The sequence below is a fragment of the Oryzias latipes genome, chromosome 2 (genome assembly GCF_053564925.1).
Source record: "Oryzias latipes strain Hd-rR chromosome 2, Olatipes_Hd-rR_3.1".
Classification (NCBI taxonomy): domain Eukaryota; kingdom Metazoa; phylum Chordata; class Actinopteri; order Beloniformes; family Adrianichthyidae; genus Oryzias; species Oryzias latipes.
In genome coordinates, this window is record NC_136238.1 from 45,491,689 (window position 1) to 45,511,028 (window position 19,340).

Consider the following 19,340-nt stretch of genomic DNA (forward strand, 5'->3'; position numbering starts at 1 on the left):
CAATAATTCAACCGTTTTTCGTGAGATCAAACCAAAAACGAGCAGATATGCAGCATCACAGGACAGCAAAGAGGAGAAGCAGACGTCTCAGAAGATTTCCTCTGGATGCCCCTGACCAGACATGAACAACCTGTGAGTTAAACTTAAAGTTTTTTATTAGTTCAATTTAAGCATTTGTCACTAATTGTGCTCAAGGTTACACAGTCTGCTGGATAAGACTTTTTACCATTATTTTTCAACACTGGACTATAAACTTTATAGTCTAACTACATGAAACACTTGTGAGATCAAAGTTTAGTATTTTTTATTCAGAGTCAAACCATATCACTTGTTTAAAACAAAAATACTTTAATTTTTAAATATTTATATAAAAATCCAAAAACCCAGCCAAAAAAAAACCCTCGAGATTTTCCAGCATTTATAAATACGTCATAAACTAAAATGTAAGACATCAGAATAAAATGAAACATTCAAAAAAATCAGATTTAATTTTCTAAATGAAATAATATATTTTTCTATTTTACAGGGTCTTCCACGTCTCTACTGCTTTGCCAACATAAAGGTGTCTGTTGTGGCCCTTCACGCTGACGCTCAGTCCCACACAAGACCAGACCGGCAGACCCGCAGATCGGTTGACCCGCAGGACCATTGAGCATCTGGTGGAGCAGTTTCGGGTTCCTCACACTCTGGGGGGGGGCACAGGAGACTGAGGTCCTGGTGTTTCTTTTCTGGCTGGCATGTGGCACATCATACAGTGTGGTAGCCAGGGCCTTTGACATGCCACGGTCCACTGTAAGTGACGTTGTCCACAGGACGGCAGACCGCATCCTCCAGCTGATGAGCAGGGTCACCCAGCATCCAGTGGGAATGAACTGCCTTTAGTCGCTTCTGGTTTTTTAGCAGCTTGCTTGGTCTTCCACCTTCCAAAAGGTCGTGGGGAGCATTGATGGCTGCCACTGAAGAATAAAGGCCCTAAAAGAAAATGCAGCTTGTTATTTTAACAGGAAGCTTTTTTATTCCATTCAACTGCAGGCTGTATGTGACTCTAAGCCAAATTTAGAGATATTTTTGTTGGGAATCAAGGATCAGTCCACAGTTCACAGGTTCTACGTAAAAGCCCAATTTATGTAAATAAAACATTACCCACCTGAAGGATCCTTTTGGGTGATGGTGGGTATCCCTGCATTGCTCATCCCATCACGCTGCTGACACCCTACAGGGAACCCATGAGGAATGCGGTTCAGGCCCGTTACAACCAGCACCACGCCAAGGCATGCTCTGTGGTGGAGAGAGCATTTGGCATTATGAAGATGAGGAGGAGAGCAATATTTCTGGGGGCACTGGAAGTTAAACCAACCTTTGCAATGAAAATCATTGCCTGCAGTTCAGTTCTGCACAATCTGTGCATCAGCGAAGGGGACTGCTGGGAGCCACAGATGTTGAGCCACAGCAGGAACCAGTAGGACGGGGAAAGTGGCGTCCGTCTGCGAGGACAAATCTCTGCTTTCCTTTCAGCTCCAACTGTGACACACATGACTCTAGAAGACCAGGATTATTGTTAAGATGTATAAAAATAAATGTTAACATATAAAACGAAAATGTAAATATGTACATTTGATATTTATATGAAAATTCTTTTGAGATTGTTAAAAATGGATCAGATTTAAATAATACATGTAAATAATTCATTTTTGTTCATGCATTTATTAAACAAATTGCAAAAACAACGACGACGTTACATTTTGTGAACAATATTTTAAACTCAGGTAAGCTTAACAGACTCTCCTGTCACTCTTTGTCCCTTCGTGCTCTTTCCTCCTCTCCTCTTTCAACAACAACCTTTACCCCAACATGACAACGATTACAGTTTAATGATAAATAAATACAAATCTGATCAAGTGTCTCTTATCCCATCCGGCACGAGCTTGCCTGATAACAAACATATGGAGTTAATTCAGTCTCAATAATCAGAAATGCACACAACCGGTTTTACAAATGCACACGCTCCGATTCACAAATGTCATTTTATGCAAACCTGAAAAATAAATTCGGAAATACACACCCTGTGTTTCACAAACACACAGATTGTGTTTCACACATGCACACTAAATGTTTTACAAATGCACAATAAATGTTTCTCACAAATGTGCACACTGTGTTTCACAAAAAACATTTTAGAAATTCACAATAAATGTATCAGAAATGCACAGTAAGTGCTTCACAAACGTGATTTTTAGGTACACATGTGATGTGAACTCACAGATCATTCGAATTGCAGACTGTGCATTCAAAATCCCGTTCTCGTTTGTGAATCTCCCCGTGTGTGTGAGAGATTTTTCTACGGTGAATATTGAGACTCATCTGACGGAGCAGGTCAACTAATGTCACCATTGGCTAGTGAATCTGTCAATCAAACTCATCGGCAAAGCAGGCGGGTTCGCTTTTAGCCAATCGAATGGCCCCTTACACTTTCTCTACGCTTTCTGCGGGTGGCAAAAGCCCCGCCCATATTTGATTCTGTACCAGTCAGTCGTTAGCGTGTTAGCTTTAGCATGGCTTGTCGGTTTATTGCCTTCGGTTGTCAAAAATTACTGGCTTGTGCAACTTTTCAGTGGACCTGGAAGCAAGGCAACAGTGGTTGAATGCAGTTGACATTGAATCCATCGAACTCTGTACTGGTCATGGGATTTACAATGAACGTTTCACTCGGGATTGTTTGTACGTTATTCTCTTAGCTTTCATGCTAGCGTCATTTCAACACTCAGACACGGTTTTGATCATATGAAGGTGGAGGAGAAAAATCTGCAACTTCCACAGGTTTTGTGGAGAAACTGGCATCACTTTGCTCCGTACCACGCAGTGGGACTACATTACCTCAGGTTCATCTCACTGTCAATCACAGATACCCAATACACATCCCCTGCTCAGCCCGAAGTCACTTTGCTGGACCTTAATTTTATTTTTTTAATAACTCAAATGTCATAGATTTTATATTGTAACCATATACATATACACATCTTGGCCAGGTCACCCTTGCAAAAAAGATCCTCATCTCTCTGGGTTTTATAGCTGGTTAAATACTACACAACAAAAGATGGTCATAGAACAACAAAGTGCAAACATTCACCCTTTATTGCAGAGTAAAATTCAGTGAAAACATGGACAGATTAAAACATCAAAATTTAAGCAAATGTGGGATCTCTACTGATTTGAATTTTATTTAAACTGGAACTAATTTTCATAACATCCTTACATACAATGAAGTCCCTTGAACAATACAGCAGTATTGATTTGAACTCTGTCTTCCTCCCCTCAGTCTCTCTTCTTCTATATGTAATTATGTCGCCTAAATTAAGTTCTAAACAAACGGGACAGTAAAGATGTAGGTCCACTCCCAAACGGTCTGAATTCCACAATGGATTGATGTCGTCTTGCAGTTCCAACATTTGTGGACCCAAAAGGGGACTGTCCCATACCAGGACATTGATCCCAGGATGAGGTTCAGTCATGGATCCACTCTCCTCCCATTCAATCTCTGGAACCAGCATACCCTGACAAAAAAAAAAAAAAAGATACTGTTTATGAACAGCACTGTTTTTTTGTGTTTTAGATTATGTAGGAACAGTGACCCACTAATAATAACTTGTATTGTTGCTTGCAGGCAGACCTCATATCTCCATAACTGTTTATAATTTGCAAATAAGTGACTCTTAACAAAGTAGTGACATTAGTACATCTGATGGCTCATAAGGCCATGCATTGTGATGCATTTTGAACTTGCAGATGTGCTATTCTTCCTACAAACAAACAATTTAGGGAAATTGTTTGCACCACACAATAATAATCCTTTTCATTCATTTTCGATGAAAATTCACTGTAGTCATTATGATTTCATGATACTCTTCTTGATACTTTCCACTTTAGTCAAACTGCACACAAATCAGTTGTCCAGTACAGTGAGATTAAATAAAGCATTTACCCGGGGATCAGAAACAGGGTTCTGGGTCAAGCCCAACTGCCACAGCTGATTTGGTGTCATGCTTTGCTCCGTCCTGATTGGATGGCTGTCCCACGCGTCACTAAAGACATCCAAACTGGCCTGAATGCGTGGTAGAAAAATGTAATGGCTGCAGAATACGTGATGTGACTGATATTGAGCAAGTCTTGGTCCTCAGGAGAGTGCAGGATGTTGTAATATAAACCAGTAACACTCATGAAGACATCACACCAGAGGAGCTCAATCCTGTATTTGGAAAAAAGCAAAAAGAAATATTATATTGTCAGATTTATTTTTAATACATCATTCACTTTTATGTATCAGGGCTCCAGACTAACTTTTTTCACTAGGAGCATAGTGGCCCCTAACTGAAAATTTTAGGGGCACAACCAGAAAATTTAGGGGCGCATACCGTAAATCAACATTCTAACCAAATCTACTAAATTCCACTGTATTACAAATAAATACTTTAATAATAGATGCAGAAATTACAATGTGCTGTTTCTAATTCAGTGTCATATTTTATTCTGCACTTTTGAAGATGCAACATGAAGGTAAACTGACAGCACCATCACTGTCACGACAGTACAACTAAGTAAAAATAGTAAAAAAAATACCATACATTTAGAATAAAAAAAGTTTTTAGTAACAAGTGATTACCGTAGTAACCTTTCGTAATTTCACAGTTTCAAACAATACTTAAATGTATGTAAATATTAGAGGATGGAAATTCATGTTGGTCACACCAAATAGGTTCAGCCAAGATGCACAATAAGCGTGTTTGAGATCACCCAGGTGGACGCAACACTGCACAGATCACCTGGTGTGTGACGTATATTTTTGTTTTTGCTCCAACATCACCTGTCAATCAAAACAAAAATATCACGAGAAAGGGGTGAGAGCAAGACACCAATCAGAGCGAACGCAGCTGGAAATTTAGTATTGAACTGACTAAAAGCTGCCCTACAGACTACAAAACAATGCATTATGGGACATGCGTCCTGATGGGTTTTTTGTAGTTCACTGATCAATTAAAATAATTTAAAATACCAACTGATTAAAAAAAGGCTACATCCATTACAAAACATTAAAATAATTATAAAAGATGTAATATCACAGCTCATACTTAGGGGGAGAGGCATATTAAAACGAAATTGAATGTTAAGGACAACTCCTAATTCCTGGTCTCTTTCAGTCTCGCTGCAGCTTCGATTTCATGCGAGTTTGAGACCCCTGCAGTACACTCTGGCCCTGGTACACTAGCTGCAGGTCGGAAGAACGAATCAATAGTTCGCTTGCTCATAGCTCAGACGCACATATCAGGTTGTGATGATATTTGTCTCCGTTTCCTTCCCACGGATGTTTACGCGCACTCGATTATCTCTAGGCCCCGCCCCTCCACATATTTTAGCCACTTGCAGTGATTTTCCCTATTCTTCTCACACGCATTGGCCGCCTCAGGCATCACTCAATGAAACGCGAGTGTGCGCTCGCGTGTGCTCCAGTCTCATGAGTATTCGCACGAGTGTGTGTGTCTGCCTGCGTGCGTGTGCGCTCGCGTCTCATTGATGATTTCATCTCTCATTTCATCGATCATTGACGTGCTCCTTTCATGTTTAATGTATAAAAAATACGGAGGGTGGAGGAGGCAAATTTACTGGTAGCACATGTGCGACTGGGTGTAAAATTCAGTTGCACACTCTCAAATTTTGGTCGCAAAATGCGACCAAATGGACGCAGTCTGGAGCCCTGTGTATATATTAAAGCTTCTAAAACTAGGTTCAACTCACCGTTGATTGTGTGTACACTTTTCCCACAATGAAGCCGTTTGTGTCAGTTGTACGTACTGTGAGCATTAACTCGGCTATGCCCACATTTCTCCTCCGTGATCTCCTCTCACCCTGACAATAACATGAAAATCATGTCTCAAACACATAATTACAAATGCATCGCCAATACGGTACACATCAATTTAAAATGTAATGTTCTTATGTATGATGCCAATAAGTAGAATTTCTAGGTTAAAAAAATTGCAGGAGTGGGTTACATGTATCACTGGGGGAACAATTGAGGTGAGAGAGACTGTTAGGGGGGGGTAAAATGTTATTCATGAGGGGAAAGTTTTAGAGTTGCCTTTGTTTTCAGAGAGGAGTCTAAAAAAAGTAATTTTATTTTTGTACAAATAACCAAGTACTTATACTGCCTGATATGTGAATAAAATATTTCTTTATGAATGACATGAATACCTCAGAGGAAAGCCTTACACGTTCACAGCGTCACTGAAGAAGGCCAAGTCTGCACAGTTGTTGTCTGCTATCTTCAGGTACAGGATACATGGAATACAAGTACAAATACTTTCAACTGACAGATGTTTACGGCGGCAAAAATGCTAAATTCCCAATTGACAGGTAAAACAGTAATACAATAGGATGATAAAATATGAAATAGAATAGAATAGAAGGGTATTTAATAATCCCTGAGGAAATTTTTTAAAAATGGACATCTTAAAAAAACACATAAACACACACGCATTACAAATAGAAATATCACAAAATAAAAAGATTGATAAAAAAAGATAAATAATTGGAAAATCAGTGGGTAAAATTAAAAGAAATTACTTGTAAGATGCCCTGCCAGAGAGTTGTATTGCCTGATGGCACGAGGAACAAAAGATTGTCACGCTGTCACGCTTCAGTAATTCCTAGAGAATAAATAAAAACACAACAAACATGGATTAGATCATTTAGCTGTCTTATCTTAAATTACATAATTTTCAAATATATGAAAGGGGAATTTTTTAAAACACTCTTGCTATGATTACTTGAGCTTGTAGTAAAGAACACCTTTAAAAAAAATCAGAGACAAGACACTGATCACAGGAAGCCTGTGTGTAATACTTACAGTAACTTCTACTCTAATCACTGTTGACAGCAGATTTCTCCCATCCACCCTTTCTGTGACTACTTATCGACTACAAAACAGCCTAAAAACATAATGTTTGGGATTCTTGTCATTACGTCATTGGAAGTAAAGATACGGGGATTTTAGTGGCTGTCACTCTGACACAATCTCACAGGGCTGGTCATCACAATGAATGGTCGTGTCGCTGAATACATCATCTCAACTGAGGTTGGACAGAGTTTTGTTCTTTTTCTGTCACCAAGCCGGGTCTCCTGCATTTTGGATCCTCCACCACCAGTTCCTGACAACTAGTAAAAACTGGAGCTTGGTCTGCTCCATCGTCTGACTGCACTACATCAACTCTAGCTTTGACAATCTCTGCCTGGTTTTGTGATACGGAACCAGACCTGTCAACTGCTGCTCTGCTAACCTGCTGCTGCTTCAGTCCACTCCTCGTTCCACTCCTCGTGTGAGGCCTGCTGCTCTGCTAACCTGCTGCTGCTTCAGTCCACTCCTCGTGTGAGGCCTGCTGCTCTGCTAACCTGCTGCTGCTTCAGTCCACTCCTCGTGTGAGGCCTGCTACTCTGCTAACCTGCTGCTGCTTCAGTCCACTCCTCGTGTGAGGCCTGCTGCTCTGCTAACCTGCTGCTGCTTCAGTCCACTCCTCGTGTGAGGCCTGCTACTCTGCTAACCTGCTGCTGCTTCAGTCCACTCCTCGTGTGAGGCCTGCTGCTCTGCTAACCTGCTGCTGCTTCAGTCCACTCCTCGTGTGAGGCCTGCTACTCTGCTAACCTGCTGTTGCTTCAGTCCACTTCACTTTTCAGGAGGCATCTCCTGCCTATCAGCATAGAGCTGTCGACAAGATTGTGCCCAGCACTGCTAACCTTTAGCACCAACCCGCCCTGCACTGCTTACTTTTGAGTGGCAACCAGTTTAAACAGCGATGTGGATTAACTGTGTGTGGCTGGTACTCCTTTGGTTCATCCTGTGGGTTGCTCGCCACCCAGTGAAAGCCCTGTTCCAGCACCCTGCCTCCGAGGCTAAGCTCCACATACCCCTACATAATGCACCTGCTTTCCTCCAGCGACTGGATCTTCCCTACATTTTCCGCCGCAGACCCATTCATCGGGGCAGTCATCGGAACTTTCAATATGACAACTCCAGCTCCATCCCTTCTTTTTGGTCCACTACTCGCACCTTAAAGAGAAACACGGGTCGCCGGGCTGAACGGGTCGTGGTGCGAGTCCCAAGAACGTCGAACACAACCACCGGCAGCAGCTCAAAAGTAAACTTTGGTCTACTGAACACCCGCTCTCTCACCAAAAAAGGCCATCTCATCCAGGATTTGGTGGTGGACGGTAAATTAGACTTTTTATGCCTGACTGAAACGTGGCAGCAGAAGAATGTCTTCATGGATCTGAACGACGCCACTCCAACAGGGTTTGTTTATTTCTCCCAACCACGTGTCACTGGTCGTGGAGGTGGTCTTGCATTAATTTTCCGTGAGTGTTTGAGAGCAGCTCCTATAACAGTTCCTACCTTCCAGTCATTTGAGGCCACTGTATGTCAGCTTTCTGGATCCACCCCGACCATCATTGCCACTATTTACAGACCACCAAAACCTAACAAGGATTTCATGTCAGACTTTTCAACTTTTCTAACATATATCTCTGCTCTTTCACCAAATGTTTTATTACTAGGAGACCTAAATATTCACCTGGATAATGTTAACAATTCACTTACTAATGATTTCCTATCCTGTTTGGACAGTTTTGGTTTTCAACAATTTGTTGATTTTCCCACTCACTCAAAAGGACACATTCTGGACTTAATCTGCTGCTCAGGTATCATACCCATGGACTGTAAATCAAACTTCATCCCGTTTTCCGACCATATGCTTGTGACATTTAATGTCAATTTGTTTCTTTCCAAACACAAGCCTCCACGCAATATTACCTTCCGTAATGCTAAGGATATCAACCTGGAGAATTTATCTGCCCTGATCAGTGAACTCCCAAATACAGACAGTTTTACAGCTCCAGATCAACTTGTTTCACACTACAACACACACCTGCACCACATCCTCAACACACTTGCTCCACTAAAATCCAGATCTGTCTCATTCACCTATACTGCACCCTGGTACACCCCCTCTCTAAGACAGTTAAAAGCAAAAGGCCGCCAACTTGAAAGACTCTACACCAAAACCGGACTAAGTATCCATAAAGACATGTACACACAGCACATTCTCCACTATAAAGAGTGCATCTCTAAAACCAAATCTGCTTTCTACTCCAATCTCATCAATTCAAATAAAGAAAATTCAAAGATTCTTTTCTCCCTCATCTCTAACATCATCAAACCTCCTGACTCCCTTCCATCACATCTCTATTCAACTGATTTCTGCAACACCTTGGCTTCATTTTTCACCACAAAAATCCACCTTATCCATCAACAGCTCACCCCCTACTCTGCTCCATTTCTATCTTCCATTCCGTCTTTTACGTCTGATGATTCGTTTTCTTCATTTACCCTACCCACAGTTAGTCAAATCTCTACATTAATTAAAAAATCCAAACCTTCCACATGCCAGCTTGACCCACTGCCCACCATCCTTGTTAAAGCTACTGCTCCCTCTCTTTGTCCTCTCATCACCAACATAATCCATGCTTCCCTCTCCTCTGGAATTGTTCCTCCTGCTCTGAAAACTGCTGCTGTCACTCCCATACTTAAAAAACTGGGTGCAGATCCCACAGACCTCAATAATTACCGTCCCATTTCCAACCTTCCATTCATTTCAAAAATTCTTGAGAAAACAGTATCTGCTCAGCTTCAATCTCATCTGTCCTCCAATAATCTGTATGAACTTTTCCAATCTGCCTTCCGTCCCCTTCATAGTACTGAAACTGCTCTTCTAAAAATTACTAATGACCTTCTCCTCTCTGCTGACTGTGGTTTATTATCCATCCTTCTTTTACTTGATCTCAGTTCAGCTTTTGACACCATTTCTCATTCTATCCTCTTGAACAGACTCTCTTCCATTGGCATCTCTGGCACCGTCCTCTCCTGGTTCCATTCCTACCTGTCTGACCGTACTCAGTTTATCCAACTGAAATCTTTCACTTCTCATTCTGTCCCCATCACAACTGGTGTCCCTCAGGGTTCTGTGCTCGGTCCACTCCTCTTTATTATCTACCTTCTCCCGCTTGGTCATATTTTCCAAAAACACCACATCCATTTCCATTGCTATGCGGATGACACCCAGCTCTATCTTTCCAGCCAACCCAACTCCACACTGCCTCCATTAGCACTGGTTGACTGCATCAATGAAGTCAAATCCTGGTTCACCTCAAACTTTTTAAAACTCAATAGCAATAAAACTGAACTTCTTCTGATTGGCACCAAATCCACCCTGAGCCAGACCAACCATTTCTCTCTTTCCATTGACGGCTCCACCATCTCTCCCTCCCCTCAGGTAAAGAGTTTGGGTGTCATCCTCGACAGTAGTCTCTCTTTCACTTCTCACATAAACAGCGTCACCAGATCAGCTTACTTCCATCTACGCAACATCCAACGTCTACGTCCCTCCCTCACTACTCAGTCCACTGCTGTACTGGTACATAGTCTTGTTACTTCCCGCCTGGACTATTGTAACTCTCTTCTATTTGGTCTCCCACAAAAAACCCTCCATAAACTTCAAATGGTTCAGAATTCAGCAGCTCGTATCATCACACGCACTCCCTCCATCAACCATATCACACCTATTCTTCAACAGCTTCACTGGCTCCCCATCCCATTCCGCATTCAATACAAAATCTTGCTCTACACATTCAAAGCCTTTCACAACCTTGCACCTCCATATCTCTCTGACCTCCTTCATGTCTCCATACCTGCTCGCTCCCTCCGCTCCTCTTCTTCTATCCAGTTTTCTGTCCCTTCTGCCCGTCTTGTCACCATGGGGAGCCGGGCATTCAGTTGCTCTGCTCCCCAGCTTTGGAACTCACTCCCCCCTGACCTCCGCAACACTGACACACTCCCACATTTCAAATCAAAGCTAAAAACTCATCTTTTCCAAATGGCCTATTCACTTAAACATTAACCTTTTCACGTTTTTATATTTTTTATTTAATTTTGTATTTATTTAAATTGTTGTTGTTGTTTTAAGTGTTTATTGTATTTTATACTGTATACATGCTGTGCGGCGACCTTGAGTGCCCAGAAAGGCGCCTTATAAATAAAATGTATTATTATTATTATTTAATACGGGTTCTAACGTTAGAAACATAATGAGGCTTCTTTCATTCAACAGTGGATTCATGTCTGTTATATTTAAAAAATGCCGTTTTCATGAATGTCATACGAATTAACTTTGTTGCACAGTCCACCCCGTCTTAAAGTCTGGATTGTGAAAATGCTGTGTCTAACTTTAACCCGGATCGCGTTTACATAAAGGCAGCACACGGAACAACTAGCTAGTTAGCATAGCATAGCATCAGTGTTTAAACAAATCGCCGTCTCCAAATCAATACTTTTTATTAAACTTTCTTTGCTGCTGTAAATCCGGCATGCTTTTCCCCTTAGTTCCTTATGAATCATGTTAAGAACCTACAGATCATTGGCTATAGACGCTAGCTTGAACCGACACCGGCTTGAACTTCACTCACACTCACAGGCAGCCACAACTTGCACAGGCTAAGCAAAACAAAGCTAATTTGCGGTGGGGGTACTCTGCAAACGACTCGGCTGCAGTGTTCATAAAGCATTCACACATGTCACTTGGCAAAGGAGACCGCTTCAACTTAGTATTCAATAACATTACAGGACGTACAACGAGGGAATGATCAAATAAATGCATTACTTACGGGCTGAGACTGATCCCGTTCGGAAGACCTCTCCGCCATGTTTGCCGCCCGCGTCCCCTCAACTGCTGTGCTGAACAGCTCCCTCCCTCGTCAGTTGAGAGTGAAGAGTGTAAGGGGCCATTCGATTGGCTAAAAGCGAACCCGCCTGCTTTGCCGATGAGTTTGATTGACAGATTCACTAGCCAATGGTGACATTAGTTGACCCGCTCCGTCAGATGAGTCTCAATATTCACCGTAGAAAAATCTCTCACACACACGGGGAGATTCACAAACGAGAACGGGATTTTGAATGCACATTCTGCAATTCGAATGATCTGTGAGTTCACATCACATGTGTACCTAAAAATCATGTTTGTGAAGCACTTACTGTGCATTTCTGATACATTTATTGTGAATTTCTAAAATGTTTTTGTGAAATACAGTGTGCACATTTGTGAGAAACACTTATTGTGCATTTGTAAAACATTTAGTGTGCATGTGTGAAACACAATCTGTGTGTTTGTGAAACACGGGGTGTGTATTTCCGAATTTATTTTTCACGTTTGCATAAAATGACATTTGTGAATCGGAGCGTGTGCATTTGTAAAACCGGTTGTGTGCATTTCTGATTATTGAGACTGAATTAACTCCATACAAACAGGCTATCTGTCTCCATCCACAGATGGATCAGATTTTCCTCATCCTCGTCAGTCCCTACATATATAATCACATAGAACTCACTCATTTTTTTATGTAATATCAACAGCGTTTGTTTTTAGCATTCGGCGCTAATTCGCGCTAGCGTTAGCTTTAGCATTACCGAAATTGATGAGCTTCAAAACAATGTAGATAGTCGATTGAGGAATATAACATATTAAACACATAATCTAACGTATTTACAAATATATTTTACAACAGATACTTGATACTTTTAAATATACTTACATTTTTAAGTCCTCTTTCTCGCGCAACCGTCCGCCATCTTCGAATAATTCAAGCGCAGTGTATTGTGGGTCACACGCAATGCATTCTGGTATGAACGCAGTGCATTCTGGGCAATATTCGCCGATCGAGTGAGCATCGATCCACACTGGTTTTTCGTAAAGAATTCTGGGAAATTTCTAGTGCACATGATTTTTGAACTGTAGATTCGGACAACCCTACAAAATGGCGACCGCACTATATAGTGCACTATATAGGGGTTAGGGCGGTAATTCGGACACAGCCATAGTTTACTTTTCACGGTTTCGCTACTTCACAGATTTGCATTGTGCATCGTGTTCTGCATTCTGATTGGCTAAAAAGTCACTCCACTTCTTCTCTACCTGTGCGTCAATAACGTTGCAGTTTAATATGTACACGTAGGTAAAACAGCTTGCCAAATTTACAATAGATACGTGCAAATCATTTTGCAATTTCGAGTTTCTCTATAACCCATGGAAAAAAGAGTGACACCAACAACAACTGCCTATCACTATGTTCTTCTCCCGAACAAACACAGCTGCACCGCAGGTTTCAAAAGAAGAAAACACTGCAGAGCGGAGTCAGGATGCAGCGGCTCAAGAGCAGTGAAATACACCTGAGTCACTATTTGTCCGACCGTACTTTTTTTTTTTTTTCAATCATTTTAAATTTTCTCCCGTTTAATCCAATTACTCTCGGGTCGCGGTGGGCGGGGCTAATCTCCGCGATTTGAAGCCTTCTGTTCACATTGATGATTAAAATTATTATTTGACAGTACAGAACAGAAGTTATTTGTTGAAAAACCTTTTCTAAATGTAGCCTGGCGAATTCAAGCCTGCACAGGACACAAAACTGTCTTTGGGTTCTTTATTCCAAAACAAAAATGTAACTCAGGATTTCAGATTTAAAAAAAAAAATGGTAATCAGGAAGATAAAAAAAACAAAAACAAAATGTGGATCTATTATGCCATCTAGATGCTTCTTTTAGCCAGTCACTTTCCGATCTTCCAAAATCACGAAAGAAAACAAGTGTAAACAAAACAAAAATGGAGAAAAAGATCAAATTTAAGAAAAAGAGTACACAAGAATAACTACAGCAGGTGCTCTGTGGCCCGAACTGTAACAGGAATGACGGCAAAGTTGATCACCAGTCACAACATTGGCTCCGTCGAGCACTGCTTTTTATGTTTGTTTACCCTCTTAACGACTCTTCACGCCAGGTTTCAAGCGCCTTTAATCCGCAGATCAAAACAACCGTCAAACAACTGTCAAATAACGGTCCCCAGAACACACCACCTCCTCACTGAACTGTTCACCGAAAACCCAGGAAGCGCCCTCTAGTGACACAACCCTGTACCTACACCTTCTCCACCTGGCTACATTCTCCCCTGCTTTCCAGGCACCGCCCTCGGTGACCTAATTTACACACTTTCCTTCATTCATTGCTTCTCTGAAGAATGCTGTACCCACATTGATCAACAGCTGTGACAATACATCAGGACTTAAAGAAATAGCATTACAGGTTGATCTGGGGAGATGATGTGGATTTGAATGTAATCCCGCGGTTGCTCTCTGACTCCGGCGAGGGGCTGGAACCGGCACCTCGGTCTCAGCATCTCTTCCAGACATGCTGTTTGTCACAATGTCCTTTAGTTCTGAACCTGGGAGAGGTGTTCCACCATCAACCGTTCCACCAGTGCTCCAGGACTCCAAGACCTGGCAATCAGGAACACCATCAGTGTCTGTGTTCAGTTCTTGGTCCAAATGTGGATAAGTTGTTTCCTCCAACAGTACATAATCTGGGTCTGACTCCAGATTCTCTTTACGAACTTCCACAGGAGCAGCTATAGTAGAAGTGGAAGTGTCCTTTTTCAATTTCCTTGGTGCTGGAACTGGGCCTGGACAGGGTCTTAGGTTTACTCGATGGACCCTTTTGATGGGACCACCCTCCAATGGCTCCACAGTGTGTGTGCTGTCTTGCACATCCAGGACCCGGTAAATCACTGATTTCCAGGCATCCTGAATTTTGTTTCTACCCTGGGGCCACTGACGGAGATAAACTAATTGACCTATTTCCACAGGAGGACAGTAAACTTTGCTCTTCTCCAGTTCAAGCCGTTCTGCAGCTTTTTGTTCAGAATACTGCCTAGTTCTGTTATGGGCCTCATGCAGACGTTCCTGATGAACCACCAACCAGTCATGTTTTCTATCTACCACCTGATCTTGATTTAACAACGCATCTACAGGGAGGTGTGGATGTACCCCATACAGGAGATAGTACGGTGAGTACCCCGTGGTGGCGTGTGGAGTTACATTGTAGGCATAAATCAACTCTGGCAAATACTCAGGCCACCTACGTTTTTTCTCTGGTGGGAGCGTGCGCAGGAGGTCATGCAGAGTCCTATTAAAACGCTCACACTGGGCATTACCCTGGGGATGATGGGGTGTGGTGCGCGTTTTCTTAACTCCATACAATTTACACAGTTCCTGAATGACCTCACTCTCAAAGTTCCTTCCCTGATCGGAATGTAACCTCTCAGGTACCCCATACTTCATAAACCACTCTCTGAGCAAGACCTTCGCAGTGGTATCAGTTTTTTGATCTCGTGTTGGAAACGCCTGTGTAAATTTGGTGAAAACATCAGTTACAACTAACACATTCTCTCGACCATCGGAAGCTGGCTCCAACAACGTAAAATCCACTGCAACTACCTCAAGAGGGCGTGTAGCAAGAAAATGTTTCATAGGGGTACGTATGTGAGGTTGTGGCAGTTTGGTGAGTATACATCTTTCACACTGTTTCACCCACCGCTCGACATCTTCATACATCCCAACCCAGAAACACCTCTGTTTCAAAAGGTTCTGCGTGCGCTCTATTCCTTGATGACCCATCTGATTATGCACACTTTCAAGTACTGAGTCTTTCAAACATTCGGGCAAAAGAAGTTGTTGACACTCAAGTTTGTGATCATCCTCAATAACACGATATAACAATCCATCTACATCTATAATTCTTGACCACTGTCTGAGCAGGGAGATGACGGGTTTAGCTAAACTCCTCCTTTGCTGATAAGTGGGTTTTGTCTTCTGATCCCAAAACTGACAAAAGGACTTAATGGTTGGGTCTGTTTGTTGAAACTGCCTCAACTCCTCTTTTGAGTAACCTGGCAGAGTTGGCGTGTTACCTTGAAGATCTTTGTTCTCAACAACCTGCTCAGCAGCTGTAGCCCGCATCTCTCTAACCTGACAGCACTTGATACCTTCACACACTAAATCTGGGTCAAGGGATGTGCCTCTCTGAATCATGTTGCAAATGGATATACATCCATCAAACTCCTCGTCACCATTTGTTTCCGGCTCCCCTGCTAACGGCTGCCTAGACAGTGCATCTGCTGCTGCGTTACATCTCCCAGGGCGATAACGAACGTCAAAGTCAAACGGGGCCAACTGTGCTATCCAGCGCTGTTCAACGGCACCCAACCTTGCTGAGTCGAGATGACACAGGGGATTATTGTCTGTCATCACAGTAAATTTGGCCCCCAAAAGATAACCTCTGAACTTTTCAGATACAGCCCACTTTAAAGCGAGAAGCTCAAGCTTCATGCTGCTGTAATTCCGATCATTCTTCTCTGCACCTCTCAGTCTCCTACTGGCATATGCTATAACACGCTTCTCCCCATCTTGAATCTGATAGAGGACTGCTCCTAGTCCTAAACTGCTGGCGTCTGTCTCCAAGATAAATGGGAGGGAAAAGTTAGCATACCCAAGTAGAGGGGCACTGGTCAGTCTCTCTTTAAGCTCCTCAAAGGAATCTTGACATTCTGCAGTCCAAACACTTTTAAACAGATTTTTCGACCTAGACATGTTACTCTGATTCAGGCAGGTATTGACCGCATCATGTAAGGGACCTGCCAGTTGCGAAAAACCCTGCAAAAACCGGCGGTAGTAACTGCAAAAGCCCAAAAATGATCTCAACTCTTTAACGGAAGCTGGAACTGGCCATTGCTTAACCGCCGCCACCTTATCTGGATCTGTGCCTATTCCATCAGCGGAAATCTGGTGGCCCAGAAACAGCACGCTTGATTGGAGGAAATTACATTTTTCCACCTTCACCTTTAATCCTGTTTCCCTGAGCCTCTGAAACACAGTCTGTAACTGAGTCAAATGCCCATCGAATGTTGGTGAGTAGACCAAAATGTCATCCAAGTACACAAGCATGATCTGGAACACTAAGTCACTCATAGTAGCCTGCATGAGTCGTTGAAAAGTTGCTGGCCCATTGCAGACTCCAAAAGGCAGTCTAGTGTACTCAAATAGCCCAAAAGGTGTTATAAAGGCTGTTTTGTGCCTGTCATTCTCATGTACTGCAACCTGATGATAGCCACTAGCGAGATCGATGGTTGAGAAAAATTTTGCCCCGTGCAAAGCATCAAAGCACTCATCGATCCGAGGCAATGGAAAGGCATCGCGTCGGGTTTTGGCATTGAGGCGTCTGTAATCCACACACAGTCTCAAGCTGTTGTCTGCTTTTCGCACTAGTACAATCGGGGACGCATAAGCACTGGTACTTTCTTGGATTACCCCCTTCCTTAAAAGTTGTGCAATATGATCTTTGACCTCCTTGTACTGAGTGGGTGGTACCCGCCTGTAGGGCTGAGTAACTGGGACATCATCGGTTAAGTGAATTTCATGTTGTATCCTGTCAGCATAGCCAAGGTCCTCATCACTCAACGCGAACACATCAGTGTACTGAGAAATAAGTTTTGCCAGCCTGGTCTGCTGTTCCGTGGTGCCACCAATTTTCAGGTGATCCAATAACAGATGTGGTGCATCTTCCGAAACACTAGCCTCTTTCTGTTCTATCGTTACTTCCTCATGATCTGCAGAGATGCGATTGAAAGACACCTCAGCTGCTGGTTCAACACACTCCACTTTGGAAAGGATCCCCAGTCTAGTTTTCGGTGATAACCATAAGTCCTCTTCAGAGAGGTTCACCACTTGTACAGGAAACACACGTTTAGCAACGTCCACCAAGGTAGGGATCACAATCAGGCCACTGGGCATGGGTGTGTTCGTTGGCTCAAGCAACAGCAGCCCATGAGAGTGTTTTGTGCCCCTTTTAGCATACACGGTGGCTACCGAAGCTGCTGGCACATGGGTGGCATTTTTACTTGCCACCCTAGCTGCAGAAACTTTTTCTGCCCCATCATCCATTTGCAACTTTTGCAGCGTTTCTTTCCAAGCTGAATCTAACTGGCCTCCAAGTGTGGAGTCCAAACTGGCAATAGACAACTCTTTGCATCTCTTTATCACATTCATCCCTATAAGCAGTGGAGGATTATTTTTATCCGGCTGCTGGGTTTCATTTGTCATTGTGCTGACCCTATCGGAAACTAAACCGCTGTTCTGCATCCTCACCTGCTGCTTATCAGGATCCCTCACTACCAAAAATCCACACTCTGTAACAGTTAATCCCATAGTCTTCACATCTAACTCCACGTAACCTATGTAAGGAATAGGCAGTGAATTAGCAGCTGTTAGTTTAAGCCACTTGGCTGTGGGAATTATATCCTCATCCTCACCAAGCAGGTGCTGACGAAAAAATGACTCAGAAAGGGTGCTGACCTGACTTCCACTATTTAATATACATCTAGTCTTGACTCCACCCACCTCAACTTCAACTTCGGGACATGAGCCCACAGCACGTTCTAGGAATCTCTCTCGAGTAAGAATCTGAGAGCCTTTACTTCCACCTCGGATTGCCTGGCTCTTGGCAACCGAGGGTGTTAGTTTCCCTGGGCGGGTGTTTCAGAAGTGGTAGGTTGACTTCCCTTTTTGTGTGATCTGCACTCCCGAGCGATGTGTCCCACTCTGTTGCACTTAAAACAAATAGGTTTGGCATCATCCGTATACTGGAACTTTGTTTTTACTCTCTCATCTCTGTGGGAGCTTCCCCGGAAAACAACTCCTTCTCTAACCACATTAACCAACTCCCCTATAGCTTTGCCTTGTTCAGAGACCACTTTAAGAATATCATCTAATGTGGCAGTTGACCTCTCGGGTGTACTACGTGTAGGTTGGCTTCCATCGCTCCCATCATTGCCCAATATACTCCTGCTTTTTACAACTCTAGTGTTAATGGGCCTGTCCTCTGCTGACCATGAAATTGCTTCCTGGCGCACTTCGAAGAGCGAGGAATCTGGTTTGTCTCTAAGCATTCTGCGGAGCTCCCTTCTGAGTGCGGAATCTCTTATTCCTTCAACAAACTGGTCTCTGACTGCCATCTTTGCATCAAGAATTGCATCTGGTTTTTGTTTTAAAACTGAGCGAAGGATCTGTGACAGTGCGTGGGAATATTCAAAAAAATCTTCACCCTCTACCTGGTGGCGGCTGTAGAAAGTCTGTAAAAGTTGTGCTACACTGCGTTTCTCCCTGTAAGCATCTCTGAGTAAGTTGACAATTTCATCAGGTGCCTTAAACTCATCTTCTGTGCACAACTTGACCTCCTCCAGTGCTGACCCTCTAAGATGTGACATAATGAAATCCACCTGATCTTCCTCTCCCAGACCTCTAGCTCTAATAGCTCGCTGGATTTCATCTAAAAATTCATCAACAGAGCGGCCATCGACTGTTGAATC

General features: G+C 42.8%; 2 long non-coding RNA genes across 4 annotated transcripts; both read right to left on the reverse strand.

Annotated features, from left to right (window-relative positions):
* Positions 1–135: 135 nt before the first annotated feature.
* On the reverse strand, positions 136–12,852 carry LOC144989427 (uncharacterized). Of its 2 annotated transcripts, XR_013653585.1 has the most exons (4): positions 12,685–12,852; positions 1,358–1,536; positions 1,148–1,278; positions 136–972 (listed from the first exon to the last, which is right to left on the reverse strand). It is a non-coding gene; the product is annotated as an uncharacterized LOC144989427 (long non-coding RNA). The 2 variants fall into 2 exon arrangements; XR_013653584.1 differs by lacking the exon at positions 12,685–12,852 and having other exon boundaries at positions 1,358–1,637.
* Positions 3,115–12,222, reverse strand: LOC144989430 (uncharacterized). 2 transcript variants are annotated; one of them, XR_013653596.1, is made up of 6 exons: positions 11,761–12,222; positions 6,616–6,698; positions 6,244–6,314; positions 5,788–5,898; positions 3,980–4,243; positions 3,115–3,551 (listed from the first exon to the last, which is right to left on the reverse strand). It is a non-coding gene; the product is annotated as an uncharacterized LOC144989430 (long non-coding RNA). The 2 variants fall into 2 exon arrangements; XR_013653597.1 differs by lacking the exon at positions 5,788–5,898 and having other exon boundaries at positions 11,761–12,216.
* Positions 12,853–19,340: the final 6,488 nt, after the last annotated feature.